Source organism: Lates calcarifer, linkage group LG5 (assembly GCF_001640805.2).
Source record: "Lates calcarifer isolate ASB-BC8 linkage group LG5, TLL_Latcal_v3, whole genome shotgun sequence".
Taxonomy (NCBI): Eukaryota; Metazoa; Chordata; class Actinopteri; family Centropomidae; genus Lates; species Lates calcarifer.
Genome location: NC_066837.1, coordinates 3258546 through 3282543, shown reverse-complemented (window position 1 = coordinate 3282543; position 23998 = coordinate 3258546). Strand labels below are relative to the sequence as shown.

The following is a 23998-nucleotide window of genomic DNA, read 5'->3' as shown; positions in this document are numbered from 1 at the left end:
ATATTTTATGTTTTTGCTTTATGTGGTTGTTGTTGACCGGTCAATGGTGGCTGATGGATGCAGAATCCCGAAACATACTGATAAAAGAATCCACTCATCTGTAAAAAAAAAAAATATGGGGAAATTATTCATGAAAAAAAAGCTCTGGAGTTCAGTCTAAACTGATTCATGAAAAACGAAGCTCTCGAGTGCAGTCTGGCTAATTTTTCTATATCTAAACAAATGTTTTTCCTTGTGGTGTCAGATTATTTTATCTGATGCAGCAACTCAATTTCCAATGTGAGTATGTGAAGTTAATTCAAGCAGTTTCATATCTTCCCATAGAGAAAAAATAACTCCACACCAGGAGTAAAGAATGCATTTTGGTGCCATCAAAAAGGAGTGGAAGTAGGAATATATTATATATACAATATATTTCTTCAGAGATGACCACTCCGTCAGATTAGGCAATAATTCATTCATGAATTCTTGCTGTGACTTAGCACTGTGAACTACTTGTTGGACACTAACTAATTATAGTCTGCCATCTTTCATGACTTGTGTGATGTAAATAGGTTATTGGGAAGGAATTGCCAGGTACTAACCTCACTGTTGCACCTCACAGCACTGACAACAAAACTTCACATACACAAATGCAGTTTAAAAATGAAAATGAACCTGGAATCCTTCATAGTCACTCAGCTGTGAATATGGAATCTACCTTTGTCCTTTCCAATAGGTAGAAAAGGGGTGAGTGGGAGTGCAGCATACATACATACATGAGTGTGAAAAGGGAAGCATCACACCCACAGGTGTGATGAATTAGGTGTAATGCGTTATGTGTTTCCTCTGTATGTTCACTGAGATGAAGTAAAGCATCATTTTTCATAATCCTTCATGTCTCCCACCATGACATACAATGGGATAAAATGAGATATTGTTACATCTGAAGCTAATTTCTGCTCCTGGTGACTACTGTAGGGCTGATCTTGTGTAGTCTGGTCCAGGTATTAGAAAATAAAATACCAAAAAAGGGCTAGAAAGCAGGTCATGGTTTAATTTATCAACTATACACTCACAGGGCACTTTATTAGAAACACCTCTTCACTTGTAATCATGTCAACAAGTACCAGAATCTTGTGGAGTCCATGCCATGAAGAAATATGACTGTTTTGAAAGCAAAGGGAGCCCATACAAAGTATCAGTATGATATCCCTAATAAAGTGCTTTGTAAGTATATGTATGCAAGTATAAAAAGTAAGAAACGGTTTGTAGTGGTTCTGTCAATCATCTACAGTATACATTTGTTCTGTCTAAAGTTAGTTTCCTATTGAGGTCAGTAGGTACTTTTTAGCTGGTACAGTCTGATATTCATTACATCAGACTGTAGATATGAATCAGAAGCAGACCGACTCATCTGCTGACATAAGACGTTGGTGTTCTGCAGCACGGATAATTTCTGATTTATCAGACTATTAAGAAGAGCTGGTGGAAGAGTAAAATCAGGTCCTGACTAAGGCAGTGTGAGATACGAATGAAATCAGAACATGGTTAATTTTTAATTCCTTCAGAAGCACACACCACTCCTGAGCATTAAAAACACCTGGTTAGAAAGGAGGCATCACATCCTCTACTGAAACACGTCATTCTCAAGTTTGCTGATGGCAACAACCTCATTTTTTCAATGGTATGTGATCGACTGTGGTCGGGTTACATCACTGTTCAGCTTTCCCAGACACAGCCACATTTTTGTGATTGTGGATAACTTAAACACTTCCATCACATCATTGGTTTCACACATTGGTCATGGTGTGATCACACAATCATATACAATGCATCGTCAGCAGGCTGACTCACCCATGACTCCATTAGCTGTAGCTGAGATAGCTGCTGAGTCAAGCTGTTCATCAAGAAAAAAAAATTTGCCTTTTGCTGGAAAAGAGGAATTGATATTCTGCTTCACAGACATTTTTCCATAGCTGGAAAAAAAACAAGTTTACTGGCAGTCCACTATGTCACTACTTCTGAATTATGATACATTCAAGTCAAGTTCAAGTGAGGTTTGCAAAAGTTATCTGACATTACTGACAATTTCTGCAGTTTCCCTCATGCTGTCCTGTGTCCAGTAGATCTTCACCATTACTGTCCTATACTTACATATGGTGAATCACACCCTCCAGTCAAGTTTTGTCTTTGTATGCAGGGCAGCACAGTGGTTAGCACTGTCGCCTCACAGCAAGAAGGTTCCAGGTTCAAACCCTTTTTCTGTGTGCCGTAATAACCCCTGCATGGGTTAATCTAACTTCCCCCCACAGTCCAAAAACATGCAGGTCAGGCTAACTGCCCATAGGTGTGAATGTGAATGGTTGTTTGTCTCTATGTGTCCACCCTGTGATAAACTGGCCACCTACTGGCCAAAAACACTGCTCTATCAAGTGAACAATTTGATTTGTTCCCAGAGTCATTTGAAAATCATCTGTGTGATATCAGTCATCTTGGATCATCACTGCTGGGTTTAGCGAAGCCAGATAACTCAAACACAGCCTGACTGAGACAGCCTGTCAACCCTCTGGCAGTATCAGTCCCACACTCAATGAACAACACAACAATATGCACAACAATTTATCAAACACAGACACATCCCTAAATGTTTTATTTACACTTACAGCTTTGTCTTCTCCTCCCGCCACCTGTTTTTCTGCGTGCTTTTCCCCTCAACTGCGCTCAACATATTGAGTTGTTAAAATATCTACTCACCAGATGTTAAACTGGCGGGCTAATTGTGCTCTAAAAAGAAATGTTCAAAGCTGGGGACCTGTTGCCCTGTTAAGATGTGTTCCTCATGCACAGTGTGACACATTGGTGAAATGCCATTTCTTTTAAAGACTGACCTTTGGCTGATTCATTTAAATATGTAAATAAGGGCACTAATGTGTGTGTCCTTGTGGATGTATAAACACATGTAAGTGCTATCACCATTAACCACAGTCTCCCTCTGTCTCTGTCTCAGACATACCAAAGCCTCCAGCTCTTTTTAATGATTCTGCTAAGGTGATAAGTGTGATTTGTCATTTTACAGATGCAACATTCTTGCCTAAAGGGCTGCGAGAGCGCCTACACAAGTTCTCATACACACCACCCAAACACTGACATAACACGCATTTCCATCATCCCCAGCCTCCACGCATCGTGCCGAGGGGAGTCTGGCCTAGTGTCTTGTCTGCCCATGTACAAGCTCCTGCTCTCACTCTCTCTCTCACTCTCTCTCTCACTCTCTCTCTCTCTCTCTCTCTCTCCCTCCCTCTCTCTGGGCCAATCATGACAAGAAAAGTCTGCTGCTTGTTAGATGGATGGCAGTGACCCTGAAGGAGGCGGCGGCTCAAGGAAAGAAAGAAAAAGTGAGATGCTCCACAAGCCAGAAAGAGAGACGAGAAGGGACATAAAAAACAGATATAGTAGACCAGGTTTGTCGTTTTCAATCTGAGAATAAGATGGGAAAATCTGAGCGGGGAGTTATAGACAAACATAACAACAAATTTATTACTGTTGTGGAGTCTCTCCACAACTCAAACCCACCACCTCTTTCTGGACTAAAGCAGCTCATGGTATGTGAGTATAAAGTGGCTAACCTCTGCAACATTTCCTGTGATTATTTTGAAATACCTGAATAGAGCTTGCCGTGTATCTCTGCAGCACTTTGCACTATGATAAGTCATCCCTTCGGATTCTAGAAAAGTCACCTGAATAATAACAGTCATTATTATCACAAAAATCATATGATATTCAAACGTTCCTATAATAATCTCAGATATGATGTTTTTCATTCTATGACTTTCACTGCTGCATTCAGTTGAAGTAGAAGAGTTGAACACCTGAAAACTGATGAGTACAGTGAGTTTTTGTTTATTTAAGATTAATACACAAACGCAGATCCTCAACTAACATTTCTCTGAAGTCAGGTAATGTGCCATGTCATATGACTGCACTCCACATAAAAGTGAAGGTATAAGCAGAGGATTGATGACTTTGTCTAAAAGTTTTCATGACAGTCTTACATGTTTGAAAAATATATATAAAACACATTTTTTCCCAACCTATTTTTTATCAAGATAAACTGCATAACATTGAATTTAAACTACTATTATTACTTGGTTATAACATTAGTTTGGGCGTTCTGTTGTTAGTAACAGTCCCATATGGGCACAGTTTAATAGTAGCTGCTAAAATTGACAGACATCTTACTCAAATACTGAAGCACTATCTTTTATTACGAGTGTGAATTCTCCTGAACTCCTCAACTCATATAAAAAGCAACTTTATCAACATCAGATGCCTAAAATGCTCCGATCCAAGATCATGACACATAGCATGATAGTCCTGCCATGAACAGAAGATACCTTGATTCAGCAGAGAAAAGAACAATCAGAGACTGGGGGTGTACTCACCCATGTAAAGTGCATAAACACTACGTGGGATCTAAATCATCTCCATCCTACATTTTGAGATGTTACTGCACCAGACACTGAAGTTCATACTGGCTCATACTTTAATACCTTAATATTTACCATAAAATGGAATTGAAAATACATGAAAAAAGGTCAAAAGACAGGTGGGAGGTGGTGGAATGATTAGTAGCTCAGATCTGAGTTATACGCATTCTCTGAAATTAGATAGGTAGGAGATAGAAAGAGAGAAAGCGAGCACCTAGGGTGAATCATTATGCTGATGTGAATTAATTCCTGGCTGGATGAATGTATCACCAACCAGTCAGAGAGAAGAGGGAAAAGATGGGGATTAAAAGAAAAAATAGAAGAGGGAAGAAAATGAGAAGCACAAAACGAGAGCGCAGAGAAGGGGAGGAGGAGAGAGTGTGAAGATGACGACAGCGTAAATTAAGAGACAGAAACAGGAGGGAGCTGAAGAAAGACAGGATGAGGAAAAAGGTGGGAAGGGAAAGGTGAGAAAGAGAGGGTAAAAGAGAATGTGAGAGACTAAGGTTGAAGGAAGAGCAGAAGTTTGAAGGTGGCCGTGAGAATAAAGCCAAAAAGTGAGATTTAGACTGTAGATGGAGATGCCTTTGACACTCCCTACATGCCAGAGGAAGCTTTCCTTTATGAGTAATTCCTATTTTCTGTGAACTGACTATAGGTTTGTTATATCATCGATTCCACTATGCATAGACAACAGCAAAGCTGACATTTGCTATATATTTGGGGATGTTGAGATTGATCACTTTGACATTTCCTTTCCTCACTTCATTTTCTCCTTCCTGACATAAACTCCCATTGGCATGGCTCTAGCAGAAATCACTGTCAGATTTCATTTTTGTAAGTCTTAAAAAACCTCACACTCCATAAACCCAACAAAACAGACCTCCCAATAAATTAAACAGCCAAGAACTGCAGAGGAAACACTGTCAAAGGTTGCCCTGTGTACCAGATCAGGGGGACTAAGGCACTCTTGCCATTGAGTTAAGATTGAAAAGCATAAAGGTATGAAGCTAGATTAAAAACAATGTATTCCTCCTCGGTGACATTATATCTGACTCAAGGTTGAACAACATCTTACTGGACTGGATTTCAGTTGCCTTGTGGAACCAAATTTCTGACCCTGACCTCAGTCACACTACTGTATAATCCAAATGACTGTAAAATAACTAAGCAGACATTCATGCACATAAAAATGTTGGGAAATATTACATGAGGTCAAATATTACAAAACAGACATAGTAAATATAACGTTGAGTGCTTTTGGAAATACTGAAGAATAAAGGCAATGATAAAATAAAGTTTCATCTATTTTAATGTGTTTTATTTTGGAAACCTTTATGAAAACTGACACAGGAAAGGAAGGTGAGGACACAGACAGGAAGAATATGACAGCACTCTCAGTCTCCAGTGATCTCCAAAATGCCATCAGACATCATAAATCTGGAATAAAGCAAAGGAGAGTGAAAAGCGACATTCCTTTTTATCTTTCACTTTTGGGAAAATCAGAGGTTTGGGAGGCCAGGTTTTACAAGACTGTAGGGTTGAACACCTCACCACAGCCCCATAATGGTGAGACTGCGGCCACGAGACAAGCACGGAGCCCTGTACTGACCTCTGAAAGATAACAACACAAAAAGAACGAAAGATATCAAGCAATGCACTCGAGACAGAGACACGGAAAGAAAAGGACAAACACAGAAAGACAGAGAGGAACTCAAAAGACAGGTGGAGGGAAAGAGAATGATGGAAAGAGAGACAGAGAGTCTGGGACACAACAAAAGGTCATCTGTGTGGCAAAGTGAAGTAAATGAAAAGAGACAATGTAAAGTGGTGAGGGGAAAGGAGTCAGGAGATCGAAGACCATGGAAATGAAAGAAAATGAAAGGGGAAAGAAAAGATGAGCAGTGTGACACAGAGAGGGAATAACAGAGATCTGAGAGAGGTCTGTCGAACAGAGTGGCACCGGTCCACCAGGGCAAATTCCTGGCTTGTGTCACATGTCGTTGGCATTAAAGCGATTTGGATGGTGATTCTGACAAGACAACATGGATAAGAAAATAAACCAAGAGCTAGACATGCCAAGGGCAGAGAACAGAGACAAAAAACGAAGGAGAAGAAGGAGAGGAATGGCAAGAAAAATACATAAATCTAAACAGAAGTAACATGGAAAGAGAAATAATGAGGAGAAAGAAGATGCAAAGAGACAGACCTAGAAATCTGGAGAAAGGAATGGTGAATAAAGCAAATAAAATCTATTAAATTTATTTTAAAAAATACTTAAAATAACACTAACATTAACCTCAGCTGGCTGCCTGTAATGATCCAACATTCTCCCTGCTGTCAAAATGAAGCAAGTTTTCTCTTTTAATGCTTCCTTAAGACCTTTTCACACTGGGGGTGTTTTTTTTCGCACAATTAATTTACTTTCACACAGAACACGAATATTACATGGCGAAAAAGCAATGTAATTTTTCTTTTGGAAGGTGGTTGATTTTTCTGAGCTTCCACACTGTTAATAAATCAGGCATCTGGGCCAAAGGATCCTGGCAGTTGGTCCTCTACCTCCTCAAGTGAGGCAGTCGCATCCCTGCTCCAGCTCCTGTATATTCACAGGCGAGCATTTTGCCTTTTCGCACTCTTTATTCACATTGCGTGTGAGAAGGTATCAGTAAAAATAGATACAGGCAAGTAGTACTAGTAATGATAGCTAGATTAATATGAGAGGAGAGAACAGTACATTCAAGTGGTTACTTACACAAAGTACTTAGTTATTTAAACAAATGTAACATTAAAATTGTCCAAAGTTTTGCTTGTTCAAATAATGTAAGTAACAGAAGGAATAGTGGAATAAAGGGAAGCAGGATTTATGCAGCCAGGAAGCTATTAGATGTTCTTGTCAAGAGAATTTCACTTTTGGTTTTTAATGAGATATATCACAACAAGCGGAGCAAACACAAAGTAAAGTGAAACTTTAGAAACTCACTAAGTCCCAGAGATACACACACACACACACACACAACGTTCTCCAACTGAGTTGCAACAGTAAGTGAAGCTGACACCAACGAACCATAGACAGTAAAACAACAGTCTGCTTAGAGAATGATTCCAAAACTCAAGGGTTAGAAGCCACTGGAAACAAGATGAAACTCCTGTGGGAGAAGTAGAGAGGAGATAGTGACAATGAGGAGCAAATTAGGGGGTGGAGAGAAAAATAGGAGGGAAGAGGATGGAGAAAAGATATGAGAGGGACTAGGACGAAAGTTAGGGAGACATGAGTTGACCAGTAAAACAGAGGGAAGACAGAGGAGGAAGGGTTGTTTGAAGGTGACAACACCCCAGCCTGTGGTTGGGAAGAGGGGATAAGAAATGAGAGGAGGAGAAGGGAGGTTAAGGTCTTGTTTGGACAGTCACAAGTTTACAAGGACACTGTCTAGTGAGGCTTCAAAAACTATCTTGTAGTGTGAATCCACACGGGAGGCTGCAAAAGGGCACAGCTGCCATTAAGTGACAGGGGAGAAAAGGAGAAAGATAAAACATAAAAAGTGTGAAAAAAGTTAGAAGAGTTAACCAAGGGCTCCTACAGAAAACAAACCGAATGATCTCAGTCATTTATTTTCACCTCTTTTATTTCAAATCAACTTGCAATCTCCTCCTTTTAATTGCTCCCAGCTTCTTTTCTCATTTTGTTTCAAGAGCCTGAAGTTAACTGAAACTCTTCAGTCTTTCATCCTCTATTTCATGCATGTCACATGAGTAAGCATCAGATGCTTATGTTTCACATTTTTCAACACCAATTTTAATGCAATTTTAATGTGGCTGAGGTAGTTGTAGATTCAGTCATGTTTCCCTTCTTTCCTGATAAGGGAATTTGTTTTATTTTGCATATTGTTTAATTTTGGTTGAACATGTTGTTTGTTGGTTCTAACATTAATTATAAGTGGCATTAGTTGTTGCTGCTGTAAATGAGCAATTAGAGGTGCTGTTCCTGTTATCATCCTCACTCTCTAACTTGCTCTCGTTCTCACTTTTCACTCCCTTTTATATAGTTTTGTTGTAGTGACAGGGTACATCTCTTTCTCTCCTTCTGTTTCTCCATCTCTGTCACTGTCTCCTCCTTTTCTGGCATTTCAATGTAAGCATGCCTATGTGCATCAGTTCCATCTCTTCTGCACTTCCCCTCCCTCACTCTCAGTCTGCCTGTCTCCCTCTCTGTCTGTATACTTTTTCCTATCTTCCCTTTTCCAACATCTACATCCCCTGCGACAGAGCAAACCCTTTAATAATATATCAGCTCCTCCGTCTCTACTGGCAGCAGTGGCAGAGTCCTACAGGATTCAATCACGGCTGCGCTAATGAGATTAGCATGGCTAATGCACACGGCTCTCCCTCCCTCCTTACCACCTTACCTCCCTCCCAGTAGGTGCCCCACACAGTAGGTGGCTACCCAGGATGTGTGGGTCGATTGCAGGGTGGCTGAACTAGGAAATTCCCCAGGTTCAACCTGGGCCTCACCACAAGGTGCTGGACAAGAAAGGAACATCCCAGGTGAAGGGGCAGCAAGAGTGAGCTAGCCAAGTGAGCAGAGCCTCCTGATGAAATTTGGCCCATGACAAGTGTGTCTGTGTGTGTGTGTGGGTGTGTGTGTGAGGGAATGAATGCGTGGAGATTGTTTGGCAGTCTTCCACAGCCTCTCCCTGTGTTTTCTGAAAAGCCATGGTAGAACCTGGCACTCCAGATTGGCAGAATGGAGAGGAAGAGAGGGGGGAAAAATTGGATGGATTGTGGGATGGAGGGATGAAGAGGTGATGAAACAGATTAGCGCGACCTCCTGGGGGCTTACTGTTGAGCCTGCCTAGTCAAAGCCTGGACCACATTTCTCCAAACACTGGCTTTTAAAGCAAAAGCACACCCAAAATTTGCAGTTTACACATTTAGCAGTGACTTTTATTCAGCAGGACTTGCAGTTGCAACAGTAGATAAGCCTAAAATGATGTATCACCAACATTAGAAGCAGCCGATGATGAATGCAAGACTCCAACCAACACACATACACATGCAGAGAAAAAGACTAATAGAGATATTCAAAGGCAGAGAGAGCAAAAAGTATGAATACTTCTAACGTATACCCTGTGTCCTTAAGTTGTTCCTTGATCTAAAGTGTATTCCAATTAAATGGATGCAATCCTTCACTGCTCTGATTGATTTCTCAGTCAAATTAGCTGATTTGTTAATCTATCAGTGAACTGAAGATGCATTACCCAAAGGTCTCTAAGACTTCAATTCAGCTTGAAGATATATTACTCAGAGGGATGCAACTATTCCTCAGTTATGTTATATCACTCAAGTGTGCCTAAAGCTCATTCAACAAACAGAAGCACTTAAAACTCAAAATGAGCCTGAGTGAAATCAGCTGATTACTAAGGAGAAAAGATGGCAAAAGGTTCAGTTTTGCACTACACAAGCATGCATGTGCACACACACATACAGAAGTCCTTATCAGCAAACTCCAGTTATTTCTCACCAAATACAACGGTGCTGTCAGACAGAGCTATCGCCATGGTGATCAGGAAGATGTGAAGTGAACAGCAAGGCTTTGAGAGGTGATGTTGACTTCACACATACACACACACACACCACTCTTCCTCTCTCTATTTCACAGCTATACTATAATCATAGTACTCTTGCACAACATTTTTTCCCTGAAGCCATCACTCTCCTTAACCACCCATCCTAGCTCCCACCTCATCCCTCGACCCTCCAACACGCATCATTGCTAATGAGTACCCAAACCCCCACCTTCCCCCCCCCACACACACGCATGCACACTGTATGAATAACGCCTAATATGTGCTCCTTGTGTGTACATTTGGAAAATAAAGCAACTCTTATTCTGATTATGATATTGACCACACCACCCTTCAGTACTCTCTCACAGGAACACTGACAGCACAAACCCACAGTACTACTGCACTATATTATACTATACACACGCATACACTGAGAACACCAATGACACTGTCACCAAAGACACACACACACATTCCTGCACTCACAAAACCACCTGCGGCCACCCATGCACTCTCCTTGACACACGCATACCTCATCTCCCTACAGTGAGCCCACATTACAGTCAGTCACATCCAGATTTGCTATCACACACCTGCACACACATACTAACATATTCAGATAGACAAATGGTGATGGTGGTGGTGGTGTGAGCTGCTCAAGGTGAACACTAAGTAAACTAACCTCTGGCTCTGGAAGGCTAAAGCATTTAATCAAGTCACGTCAGGATCACACCGACACACTGCAGTGCATACTAAAAAGATGGGGCAGATCACACTCTGTTCTATGTGTACTGTTCTACAGTACACACATGCATGAGATGAGCAACTCTACCAGCCATTGCTGATAAGGAAAACTGATTCAGTTTTCTTTTTTCCTTTTAAATAACAGTCTCTACTTGAAATTAAAGGGAGCTTATTGCCTGTACCAGATGTCTCATCCAAGTTAATGAGACAATAAATCGTGGCCTTCATCAGGATAATGACCAACATTATAAGAATACATGTTGTTATATTATTCATATGATGCATTAAAATACACCCAAATGCCACATGTTCTATATCTAAATGACTGGTGAATGACAATCGCTGTCATATTCATTCTTGCCAGCTGATCTCAGTGCTTACAACAAACTGAAGTATTCCACTATCATATTACAATAGCAAAGAAAATCATCATCATTTAAGTGCATGTTTTTAAACTTAAACAGGGTATCATAAAGCAGGGCAACTCAAAACAGATTGATTTACAAATGTAGTTCAGCTGTGTTTAAAATGTATTCTTATGCTGAGATGACAGTAAAAGTATAGATGCAATGGAAATTTGAAGTAGGCTGCATGAACCAAATTATGCAGAAGTTCAAAAACATAAAATAGATTCATATTCTTCCAAGCAAGCTGGTATAAGCTCCACCGCTGGCTTCATTACAGTCTCTAACTGAAATATGTGCTGTGATTTCTATTCTGCAGAGTGCACAGTTTACCACAGAGAAGGAATAATAGAAAAAAAGACCAGGCCATGCATCTAAAAAACTCCAGGAGAATACTCTGGCATGCAGTTGCAGAGTCCAGAAGATGCCTTGTGCCAACACAAGAAGAAACTGGGTCATGGAAATGTAAACTCCTGTCATCTGTCCAACACATTTTGTTGTGACATCCTCTTAAGACAAAACGAGCCAAGTTAGGTTTTAGTCACAGTAATATTTCTGAATGCTTATGAAATCTGTGACTCTCGACAGCTGCTGTTTTTTGTCCCTAAACAAATGTAAAAGACACAAAACACCCAAGAACAATGCAAAATCCAAATTGGTACCAGGTGCCCAGCAGTTTGGTACAGTTTCCCTATGAGATAAACCACTTGAATACCCATTTTATTAGGTACCCATTCTTCCATGTTGAGGACAGACTTCTCAAGTTCCAATTGAAGGTAGCACTTGTTTAGCTACTTGGAATAAAGTAGCCACTCTAAAACTAATGCCTCAGTGAGTATTGAGAAGAAAATGAGAAATGAGACAGTGAGCACAACACTTAAATATGCTCATACTGTAGGTACTTATTTTATGCACCTTGAGAATATTGTGCTTTATGGGAGAACAGATGATGTAGATAATCAGTATCATGACATTAACAAAGAGCTTAAACATGCAGCTGGTGGCCATATTGGTACAGAGGAACATTTATCATTCCAAGTAATTAAGCTGCTTCAACATGGAGTGCCAGGTGAGCTTAGAGGTATGTTTGATCAGGTTTAGGCCCTTATAACATATTTGCTGGTTGTCCATATGTCTCCAACAGGAAGTGAAACATATTTCTGTGCTTTCAGGAGACTTGAAATCCACTTCAGAGCAACTCAGTTGCATGCCATCTTGAGCCATTAACACCAAACCCTGATGGGACTGATCTAAGAGAAATCTGTTATCGGTTTGTTGTTGAACATGGCAGGAGAAGGCATGCTGGGTCTTTGTGTCATCCAAATAAAAGATCAAAAACCTTTATACAATGGGGAGTTTCAGCATCCTGATATTGTGTAAAAGAATCTTCTACAGCACATCATTAAAAAATGAACAGCCAAAGCAGTGTTGGGTATATACCTGCAGGAGTCTTTGTATTCTGTGTTTTGATCTTAATGAGTTTTTAAACTGTTAAATTGGGGAGGTATTCATTAAATGACAGTGAATAAGTGAATTCAAAGCAGATTGGAAGGTTTTTAGCAGATAAGCTTTCTGGGAAAGAAAGGGACAAGGTCATTTAAGCCACATGCAGCTTTTCTGAACATTAGGTCGACATGTTCACACATTTTTAACGCAGACTGAAAGCTACAGTTTCACATATCATTTTCAAACCAAACATACTACTAAGATTCCATTAACAGAAACATATTAATAGCTGGTATTATTGTAGTTGTTAAGTTAACGTGAAATAAAAGCAAATCAAATCAAAACATCCCCTAAAACTTCAAAAAGTCATAAAAATCTCTATTAAATGGCAAAGTAGCCTCGGGAGGTTAACATGGAAACTTACACACCACATTCTGTTTATAGAAATGTCTCCCTCTCTCCTAAATGAGCCTCCAATGGGACATAATGAGCCTAAATCTGTAAGGGAGGACTGATTGAGCGGAACTGTTGATAATATCTCGTTTCATACTTTTAACTAAATTAGGGTAATTTATACTAGATGCACGTTTTACATAACATACCAACATGATGGTTTGTGAGTAATAATCTAGAACCTTGAAGATTTTAACTGGCTTTTCAACATGTCAACATGGTGTACGTCAACAGAATCATGTGCAGACAGGACTGTCATAGCCTGAAGCAAATCACATATATATGCACTCTCTCTCACTTTAAGGAAAACTTAAAGAAATATGAAATATGTATCAAATATACAAATACTCATTGCCCTACTCTTGATGGAACTGATTTGAGCTAAACTAAAATACTCATTTAGTTATCTAGATCAAATGGGTTATCAAAATGGATAGCCTATTAACTTCGTGTAATTTTGATGCAAATATTATGTATAAAAATATACCAGCAATAATCTTAACCATAAAAGTCTTTGAACTGAATTGAATCGGACACACATGTAAAGAAATCTGTGTTATCATATCTTTGCTTGTGATTGAGTTTAGAGCTTTGAGTTTAGTATTTCCAAGGAGATAAATAAGGGTAGTGCAACTTAAAGAGAAATTTATTTGTGAATGCTAAAAAAAAAAAAAAAAACAATAAAAAAATACAGCCAGTTTCCCCCTGCAGAACTAGGACAGAACCTACATTTGCGATGAAGGATTTTAACCTAGTAACGTCTTCAAAACAAGAACACTTTCAGCCATAGAACTTTCGGTGTAATACCAAAAGTGGGGCAGAAACGTAGAGGACACAGAGGAATCTCAACCTAAACCAAAATAAGCCACAGTATATAGGCTGCTGCTAAAAACATGACATAGACATTGCTGTCGTTTGCTCTAAATGTCAGCAAATTTCATCATCACGCATCATGGCAGCACAAAACTTCAACTTGACCTTGATGCAGCCAAAGCCAACGATCCGTCTCCACCAAAATGACAGATCCAGGAAATATATTAAGTCTAAGAAGTCTTCTACATCCATTTCTCTCTCGGCACAGTTCAGCACACCTTCCCAAAATCACATTCTGGTCATGCATAGGGATCAGCACCTGCTGCTATGGCAACAGACATCCCGCTTTGCCAGCCTGGCTACTTTGGCCAGAATTGGTCGTACCATTTAGAAAAAAAAAAAATCCTTCACATACCGCTGCTTTTCAGACTGAAATGCCACTGGGCATTGTCAAGTGCTCTTGCTAAAAAGAGCTTCAGTGGGTGAGCCGTCAGCTAAGGCTGGCTGCCCTGTCAAACCCAGCCCAAAGCACTGGACTTATTAGAAACTCCATGCCTCACTAGAATTGAATAGGAGTCAAAATGACAGCTGATGTACACTAGAATGTAAGGGGTTTTCATATTGGAGAGAACAGTGTGAATTGACTCACTCACCTGCACTTTAGTAGATTAGGTGAACTCCAAAGAGAAGTCCTGCCCGGTCGAGGACGTCGGTGGCTGGGTCGAGCTTCACTGAGCCTCCTGGGTATTAAGGGTACTGAGCTTTTCAGATGTGTCAACAAGGTGTCGTTTCAAATGATGACTCTTCTGCTGTATTTTCCCAGGTGAGCTTAAAATTGTGGATTTGGTGGTGGTATACTCTCTGGATCTTAGGATCTTATTTCCCTGCATCCACTGAAGCAGGGAAACAGATTGTGTCCCAGCCAATGGTTGTTTTCGCCAAAGCAAGAAATCCTAGAAGTAGAGCTAAAGGAGAGAAGGAGAAGAGACACAGACAGAGGTGTTAATAAAACTTTAAATTGCATTTGAGTCAGAGAAAGATGCAGAAAGAGTGGGGGACGGAGATAAAGATCAAATCAATGCAAAACTTAAATTAACCAGACAGCCTTGATTAGGTGCGCATACCAAGTGCCCTTTTCCTGATTGAAAAATTGTGTTTGGTCAAATACTTCCTAATGTTTATTAGCAAATTCCATACCAGATTATAACAAGATCGTGTCTGATTATGTATGCAGGTACCGTGTCTGTGTTTGACTGATAAACAGACAGAGAAGACAGCTTCACCTTTGAGATAAGTTCACAGCTTCCCCATTTTAAGTGAGAAAGGAGAATGAAATGATTGACACCTACAGAGATGAGACACCTCACATGTAATGTATTATTTCCACCAATATACGGAGATTAAATTGTGTCTAAATTAAAAAATTACATATATGAATAAGTGGACAACACACTGAAAAAAAGGTAGACCACCATTACGGTGACATTGCTACAGGCAAACCTGTCATATGATGTGAGAACATGACAAATTCTTGCAACTACTGAATCAAAAAAGAACCAGACATCCATCAAAACTCCACTCCATCCCTTTGCTCCACATCAAAATCAAACATATGTTGTTTTGGGTCATCTGATGAAACAACTGAAGACAGTCTCTACAACTACCGATCCAGACCAAACTGAACTTGGTCCAAAGACCTGAAAAACATTTCTCACGTCTCACCACACAGGGTATGTGAGACAAAAAGAACGGGATAACCAACATCCCACATTATACAAACCTTCCCCTACACACAAACATTTATCTGCTTGGCAAAGAAAGGTCCGCTCAAATGTCAGAGCACGTTGACGTGAGCCTGCGCCAACTCGCCTGGTATAAAAGGGGCAGGGCCACAGCGACATTTGAGAAATATTAAGTGGTTTCAAGAGAAAACAGAGCTGAATATCTTTTTTCTCCATCTGTGTGTAAATCCACTGGCTTTAAGTAAAGGTTAGACGAGTGAGGGTCAGAGGGAGCGTTGTGTGTGAGTGAGAAAAGTGAGAGAAGAAAGGAAGGGGTAAAAGGGAGGATCAGCTTTGCCGATGGAGAGAATAATAAAGTTAAATGTCAGAAACAAGAGGTTACTGACTATAACCTCATGAAGATGTTGGTCTTGTGTGGAGGCGGCATAATATAGGAATATCAAACCACAGGATGGGTGGAAGGAAAAGCAGAAGGGGGTAAAGAAAATTAGAGCAATAAATGAAAAAAGGGACTTTATGTCTTTAACATAAAGTTTAACTGAAAACACAAAATGAATGTGTTTTGTAAAAACAGATGAACAACAAACAAATGTTCATCAAGACTCCAGAGAAAGAGTATTGAGGGCAAATTAAAAGAAACTGCTAATAAGTGAGAGAAAAGAGAGGTGATAGAAAGTGCATGATGGGAAAAACAGGCCAGTGTTCTCTTAACTAGAACAAGGGCACAAAGAGAAAGAGACAGTGTAGATTCAGGCCAAAATAAATTGGTGAAAATTATGTTTTGATCCACTGCAGGGCCCAACAGTCAGCTTGAGGCCATAATCCATCAAGGGATAGAGAGAGGAGAAAAAAATGGTAAGATGTAGAGGGATGGAACAGAGGGTGGACAGAGAACGACAAGAGTGAAAAAGGTAAATGGAGTCTGGGGATGAATGAAGAGTAGGAGAATTTCAAAGTGAGGGCAGCCTGTTAGACTGACTGAAATGAAGATGGATCCCCACAGAGAGTTATTGAATAATTTACCAAAAAGAGATGAGGCATTAAGTCCACATATGAGCAAAATAAAAATGGTCTGTGCCTTTGCAAAATGACACCAACAAAGAAGAACTGAAGTCATGATTAGCCACACTCAGGAAAAAAAAGAGATTGTTTGATGAGCGAATGAGAGTGTTTTTTAGATGATAACAATTGAAATTCATGGTTCTATACAACAGCCTTTTCTAAAACTCAGTCCCTGCTGGTTACCGTATGCTACCTTTAACTGACAGCAAATCAAATCAAAGCAAATCTGTGGCTCTGTATTTAACAGCCTCCTAATTGGCTGTTATGTACCACTGAGTGGTAGCATCTAAACTTCTGAGAACTAATTAATTGGCATAATGTAAATTGATGCCTTATGATTTTTCCATGTGGTGACAGACGTGTGAGGCCTCAAAAGATAAAAACAAATCCCCAAGGCCCCATTACCCAAATTTCATATTATTGCCATGTGCCATTAAATGTGAACTATGGTAACCTAGGGAATTCACAGGACTGCTAGATACAGTACATGCTCACTATTATTATGGATACTGAGATTTGAAGATTGAAACTAAGGTAAGGTAACTCAGTTATCTTTGGCCTGAACCCATTGTCTAATCTATTATTTATTAATGTTTGTTTTATATGCGATATTGCTTTTTATGTCTTTTGTTGTTGCTATTTGTTGGCTTATTCCTGTGATCTATATATTTGCCTAGCTGCAAACCAGATTTCTATCAGCAGCATGAGTATGTATATACAGTTAATAATTACATAATAGGAAAATGAGAGCCATTTTTAACTTTTTTAAATTTACCACCACAATACCACTATGGCAGCACCACCATGTCTGGTTAATAAAAGCCTGCATTTTATTTTTGTAGTTCTGATGGTCATAAGAAGAGCTAGCTGGAGTGTAATGGAACAGGGAGTGGGAGGAGTGGGAGGAGAGGCACGGTTTGCCCTCCAGTCTCATGCTAGCACTAGCTTGATTTCCAGAACTAGCATTTTCTCTTAGAACTGCCTGACCCTCACCATGCCTGATCCACAACAATGATCTCTGAATATTGTGGCAGTGGACATTTAAAAAATGTTGGCAAAAAATCTTATCTGTGGTTTCACAGAGTTGTCCAATATTCTACTGACCCATGAAATATTTGCTTTACCAGGCTGTGGGGAGATGATATGATGTCAAAAGAAACTGAATTATAAATTTCTAGACTCAGCCATTTTTGCAGTAATTACCAAAAACTTGGCAACACTGTGCTGCATTTTTCCTCAACACTCCCTATGACACCCACAACAACAATACACCGGTTTTAAATTAAAGCAGGTCATTGGTATGCAAGGCAGCCAGTTGATCATCACCAACTTTCAACATTCAGCTGTATCTGTATGAGGTCACTGCCTTTTTTTATTTAATAAGGAACCACAATAAATCTGGGCTAAATAAAGTTGAGCTTTTGCCTACTATGTCTACTTTCATTCTTATGCTCACCCACACTCTCTCTTCCCACATTCCCTTTTCTCCCACGTCCAGTCATTTTATAACTTATTATCAAGGCTTATTTGTGTGTTTGGAGGATAAATACAGGGGAGAGATCATTCTTTTGTGATCTGTGAACAGGCATGTGAAAACACAAACAGACTAATGGGAGATCATGTCCTAACTTTATCTGCAGGTGTGCATACTAATGGTGTCTGGAGAACAATTATGCTCTGCAATCCCACTACTAATACCTCAATGAACAGGAAAAAGGACTAAAAAGCTAATCTCTACACACTGATGGATCTTTGCAATGGACTAATAATTTTACTATTTGCCTTAATTTTCCAAGTAAATTTTGCTAATGCGAGTGTTTGAGAGTTGTTTTAACAATGTTGCTGCATTCTAAGATTGTGAAGGTTGTGAGAATAATGGCCAAAGCTATGGGGGAAGTTGGAGGAGGAGAGGGGAGAGGGAGAAAGAGTAACAGAGTAAGAAGGAGACCAAGTGAGCCGAAACAGCTGGTGGGGTTGAGATTTGGCAACGAGTGGAGGAGGTAGACAGACTGTGAAAGACTAGGCAGAGGAAGAAGCCAAACACACACATTGGCACTGACACATATACAGTATGAGTTCACACGTAAATGCAGGCAGGAGAGGAGAATGACAGCATTAACAGATAACAAGTGATGCTTTGAGGAGGAGGAGGAGGAAAAGAGGGAGGTTTGAAAGGTGAGGGAGGATCAAACGCAGATCCGCATAGAGTGGAGGGTGTGAGGGGGTGGGGGGTGGGGTGCGGGGTGGAGGTTTGAGTGGTTGACTGCATGTTTCCCATTAGTCTGTTGTCCCTAGCAACCATATATTCTCCTTCTCTCCCTTTTCTTCTTTTTCACTTTTTCCCTTTTGAGCCTGCAAGCCAAATTCTGTGTCTTTAATACACATCCTAACTGCTTTCTTCTCCTCCCCGCTGACCCCAACTACCACTCCTTCTCTTTCATCTACGCCTGAGTTGTGCCGCTTTTTTTCGTTCTCTCATCTATCTGCAGTCTCACGACTTTCTTTCGTCCTAATGACCATTTCTCCTTCTCCTTCTTCTTCTTCTCCCTCTCTGCTTCCACACCCTCTCCTCCCCATCCCATATCTCCTGTTCTTTCTGACTTTAAAAAAAATCCCCACTCTCTCCTCCTCCCCTGCTTGTACCATCCAATCGCCTGTTGTCTGAGTGGGTGTGTGGATGACATTCGGATGACCGCCACACAGCCAGAACCCACTGTTTCTGCCACTACCCACAGTGCACCACTCTAACCCGCCTGTTGAAATTCCTCCAGCCTGACAGCCCCATGCTAGTTGACTGGTTTGTCAATGGGAACAAAGTCATACCCACATGCTGATTAGCACGAGCAAACATATATACACACATAGATGTAACACTGACCTCATCTTTTTCTAACACCCAAATCAATGACAAACTTGGCAGTGCACACAAACAAACACACTCACTTATCACTTAAATGAAAATCACATGGAAAATTGGTTTGGGAAAAGTCGATTTAAAATGCTCTCCTCTAAGAAAGTCACTTAATCTAGCCAATGGCTCATGTGGAAATGTTCACTTGCCACTTGTGAATGAGTAAGCATGTTTAGTCAGCCATTCCTGAATAAATAAAAGCTCAAACACAACCCAGGCCACTCTTATACCATAAGATCAACCCTGTATTCACACTAGAAGCAACACATCAGCTACAGAAGTGTTCATCTGTCCAAACACAACAACTTGTCACTGCTGATGCTGTTCTCACCACCAGCTGTCCTTCCAGCAGCACAGCTCCTGAGATGTTGAGCGAACAGAGGTTGAACAAATGACTAATATTAAAAAACAACTTGTTTTTTAAGTGGACAAAAAAGAAGCATACAGGGGCAACTGGGGTTTTTATTTAATTAATGTTGACTTTAAGGTTCAAATTTAAAGAGTATAAATCCATAATATGTTGGATCTCTGGCTTTTTTTTATACATACCTCCCAGTTTTGGAACAATGCAATGAGTCATTTTTATGGTCAAACAGTGGAGCAGTTTAAACTGGCCAAGTCAGTCACTTGACCTCAGCCCAACTGATAATGTATTGAACTTGCTGAAGACTAGACTGAAGGCCCCCGAAACACTGGAAGGAAAATATCAGGACCAGCAGCTGAGTCAAGTCAAGTCAAGCCGAGCAGGGCTCATAGTGATGAATGGTCTCGACAGCGAGTGCATACAGTTTGGATCTCTGTCAATTAGTTTGGTAATATATAAAAAACAAGTAGGCAGGAGAATGTGAGAACCTTTGTCAGTGTTTGACTCAGTGCAAGGCTGTGGCTATTTCCTGGAAGCACTACATTCCCGTACAGACCCAGACTTAAAAAAGAATCGATACAAAAGATTTGTTTGTTCATTTTTTTGCCAGTCTCAGGTTGGTTGCCAGAAAATGAGCTCATTATTGAATCAATGGCTCCAAGTGGCATCGCTTTTTTCCCTTTTAAAACTGTATCTCAAACCGAGCAATGCAAAGAGTAAACCAACAAACAATATTTCTATCTTTATTCTACAAACAGATAATTGAATTAAAGCTGAATTAACTCTGCTAATTAAACTTTACGGCAGTCTAGGAAGCTTTCTGACCCTGGTCCTCACATAAAATGCAACGTTATGTGTATTAGTCCATCAGCAACATTTACTTTATTCCATTATTCTTAAAAGTCCTTACAGGTGCAAGGAGGCAGTCAGAGTCTTCATTTGCAGAATGCAATTGTTTTCTAACAGTGGAAGAAAAAAACATTACTGCCATTGTCTTGAGCACTGAGCAATAATTCCAGTGGATCAATTTCCTACAAGTCATTAATCGAGCACTGAAAACATCTCTGTGTGATAACTGTCCTTTATCGGAGTTGTTTAGACGCTGTAAATTGAAGCTTGTGCTCTAACGGTGCATTACCGGCTTCGCATCATCTTAACGACAGCTGGGTTCCTCCACTGAAGCATATCTGTGGAGTAATGAAGCCACTGTTGACTGAGCTTGGAAAAGTAGGAATAATTATTATACGCGGTGCCTGTGTATTAAAAACCCCGCCCTACAATGGCTACAGCACCATCTACTGCTTTGGTGTCATCAGGAGATCCCAAATACACAAACATACATTTGTATATTTACCATACAGGCTCATCATCTCTCTATAAAAAGGAATTTGCAGAACATGTCTAAAGGAGCCAGATTTCTAGTCAGCCCAAAGGCTTCCCCTTGTCCTCAGTGCCACCCCTCCATAAAAACCCATCTCATTCTAACACCATTAACCACTACATTATCGCTGCCTGTTTAGCCCTGCTTCATAATCACAGGGTTCAGCTACAAACAGCCAGGACTGATGGTTATGGACAGAGAAAAAGAAACCATGGAAGGGTGGGGGAAAGAAAAAAGCTAAGGAGGGTGGAGAGTGGTGGATGTGGAGAGGGAAAGGCGCATGCATAGTTATTTTGGCGATTTCAGAGCGCGTCAAAACAGATGACTCAACAGGATAAAAGAAGGATTAAATGCAGCCAACGCACCCCTAACGTTGAGAAAGATGTAAAGTGGGAGGGAAGCAGCGAGGGAGAAGAAGGGGATTTTATTCTGATCCTGTTTGGTGATGTATAAGCATTTTCTAACATAACAAGAGAAAGAGAAAGGAGACTGGGCTGATGAGCAAGACAGGGATTAAAAATACAGTACAAATACAAAAAAAGGACAGAAGAAACCTTGTTTTCACCAGGAACTGTAGCATCTTGAGAGTTGCAAAATCAGAAAATGTTGGAAAACTGAGGTGAGATACATCATTCTCTAAAATCGTCACCAAAATTGAATAAGCGCAGTCTCTCAGATGTCGTGTCTGATTGATAGGAGAATGAGCAAATGACACAAAGACTCCCATCAATCAAAACTGCTCCTTCCTTACAGTCTTTCACTTTAGTAAACCCTTTTATTTTTCTTTTCTCCTCTACCTCTCTTTACTTTCCCTCCATGTTTCTCTCCTTTACTTTACTCTTTAAGTCATTTTTATCTCATAATCAGTGTCTTCTTTTTTCTCTCCATCTTCTACATCATTTCTATGTTCCTCACTGCCCCTCTTTCTCATCTCTCCTGCTGTAACATATGGGTCAAATGCATTAACAAACCAAGCCTCTCCCATAGTCACATTATTCAACAAGGTTTATGCATGTGTTTGCTCCCATTGATCCCAACTGACTTGCCATCAGAGGGTTTCTGTGACCTTTTCTTAATTGGTCCTGACAGTGCACTATGGCTAATCTATGGCTGAGATCAATCAGTGACAACCAAGACTCGAGCATGCACCGGTGTGTCTCACTTATGTGCCTATCTTAGTCAATATAATTGTGATTAGAGGGCAATGTATGTTAGCCTATAGCACAGTCAGTATTAGTAAATACGTATTTCAGGTTTTACATTACATTTTACCAAGCTACTAGTGACTTTACTCTTTAATGCAGTAAATTTACAAATGAAAGGCATTATTCAAACACTGGCATGTCTCAAATATATTGAACAGAATATTGTTGCTGATTGTTTTCTACTGTATGACAGATTTATCAAGACAACAAACATGAATGTCAGGTATTTTTTCAGTTTATATAAACAGTAAGCAGCATGAATGGCAAATTAAAATGCTAGCAGATCAGAAAAAATACAGGCGTCTCACTAAAATATATTAAAATATACTTTAATATATAGGATTAGCATTAACAGCTGTTTACTTACCAATCTAGGAGAAACATTGCGAGGTCGGCATCAACCTTCTTTTCCTCACTTGCCAAAGGCTGTCTACAGCAGTGGAAAGTAATGCCAATGTTAACTCTCGTTTTGGCTGTTTCTATTACTTCTCCCGTGCTGCTGAAGTTAGCATGCTATCCAGCTAATCCTGTCGTCGTGTGCCATCTCGTAAAAAGATACCACTTAGTCACTGTAGCGTCCAATCTGCCCTCAGTCCAATGTTAGGGGACGAGGACAAAGTGTTGTCCTACTCTAACCTCTTGACTTCGAAACGGGACGATGCTAACGCAATAGCACAAACATAGCAATAGCAAAAACGTGTAGCATCTTTAAGCTAATAGCTAGAGTAATGGTTACTACATTAACTACCTGCAGACTATCCAGGACAAAAAAAAACACAGTTTTGATTACAGTCAACAAGTAAGAGGGACAACTAAACAACATCAATAGTACAGTAAAACTTCACTAAGTTAGTTAGGCTAGTAGGCTAGTTCAAAAACATACAGTAACTGCAGCATTTCCAATTAATTAATGTAAACTTTGTTAATATGTCATGACATTACCTTGTTTTAGTATTGCCAGTGCTGTTGGAAGACTGCTAGGATTTATTTTATTCGTGTTCAGGTGAAAGCTAACCGGACTGTTAGCTAACAGTGCCACTTTCAACAGCAATGACTACAACAGGTCTGTTAACTGTTTTAAGAATGCAGATCATGTAGGCTGCAGTTTTCTTTCGATGCTCGACATGAATACAGGACTGGCTAGTATATTTTTTGTCATTTGGTTTAACCTGTTGCATCTGTGTGGCCTTAGCTGACGTAACTCAAAGCTCATTTCCCCGTGAATAAATTAAAGGGACAGTTTAATATGGTGGGAACCTCACTGAAGAGCTTTAACATGTAACTGAAATCACAAATAATTTATTGGTATGAGTGTTTCCCAAAATGTTGGACAATTCAGCAGGACTCCGTGTGACAATAACTTTCACAGTATCTGCATATACACATACTGTATACCCTGGAGATGTGCCAAGCAGGCATAATGAGTATGTTCTCTGC

At 40.0% G+C, this 23998-nt stretch overlaps 1 protein-coding gene across 1 annotated transcript in view; it reads right to left on the bottom strand.

Moving 5' to 3' along the window:
• Window positions 1–23738, bottom strand: part of LOC108880837 (protein phosphatase 1 regulatory subunit 29) — a 148566-nt gene extending 124828 nt beyond the window's left edge. The window contains exons 1-3 of the mRNA XM_018672558.2: window positions 23504–23738; window positions 22929–22991; window positions 14550–14861 (exon numbers count right to left, since the gene is read on the bottom strand). The gene's annotated coding sequence lies outside the window, so the exon portion shown is untranslated. The remainder of the gene's footprint in view (window positions 1–14549; window positions 14862–22928; window positions 22992–23503) is intronic.
• Window positions 23739–23998: the final 260 nt, after the last annotated feature.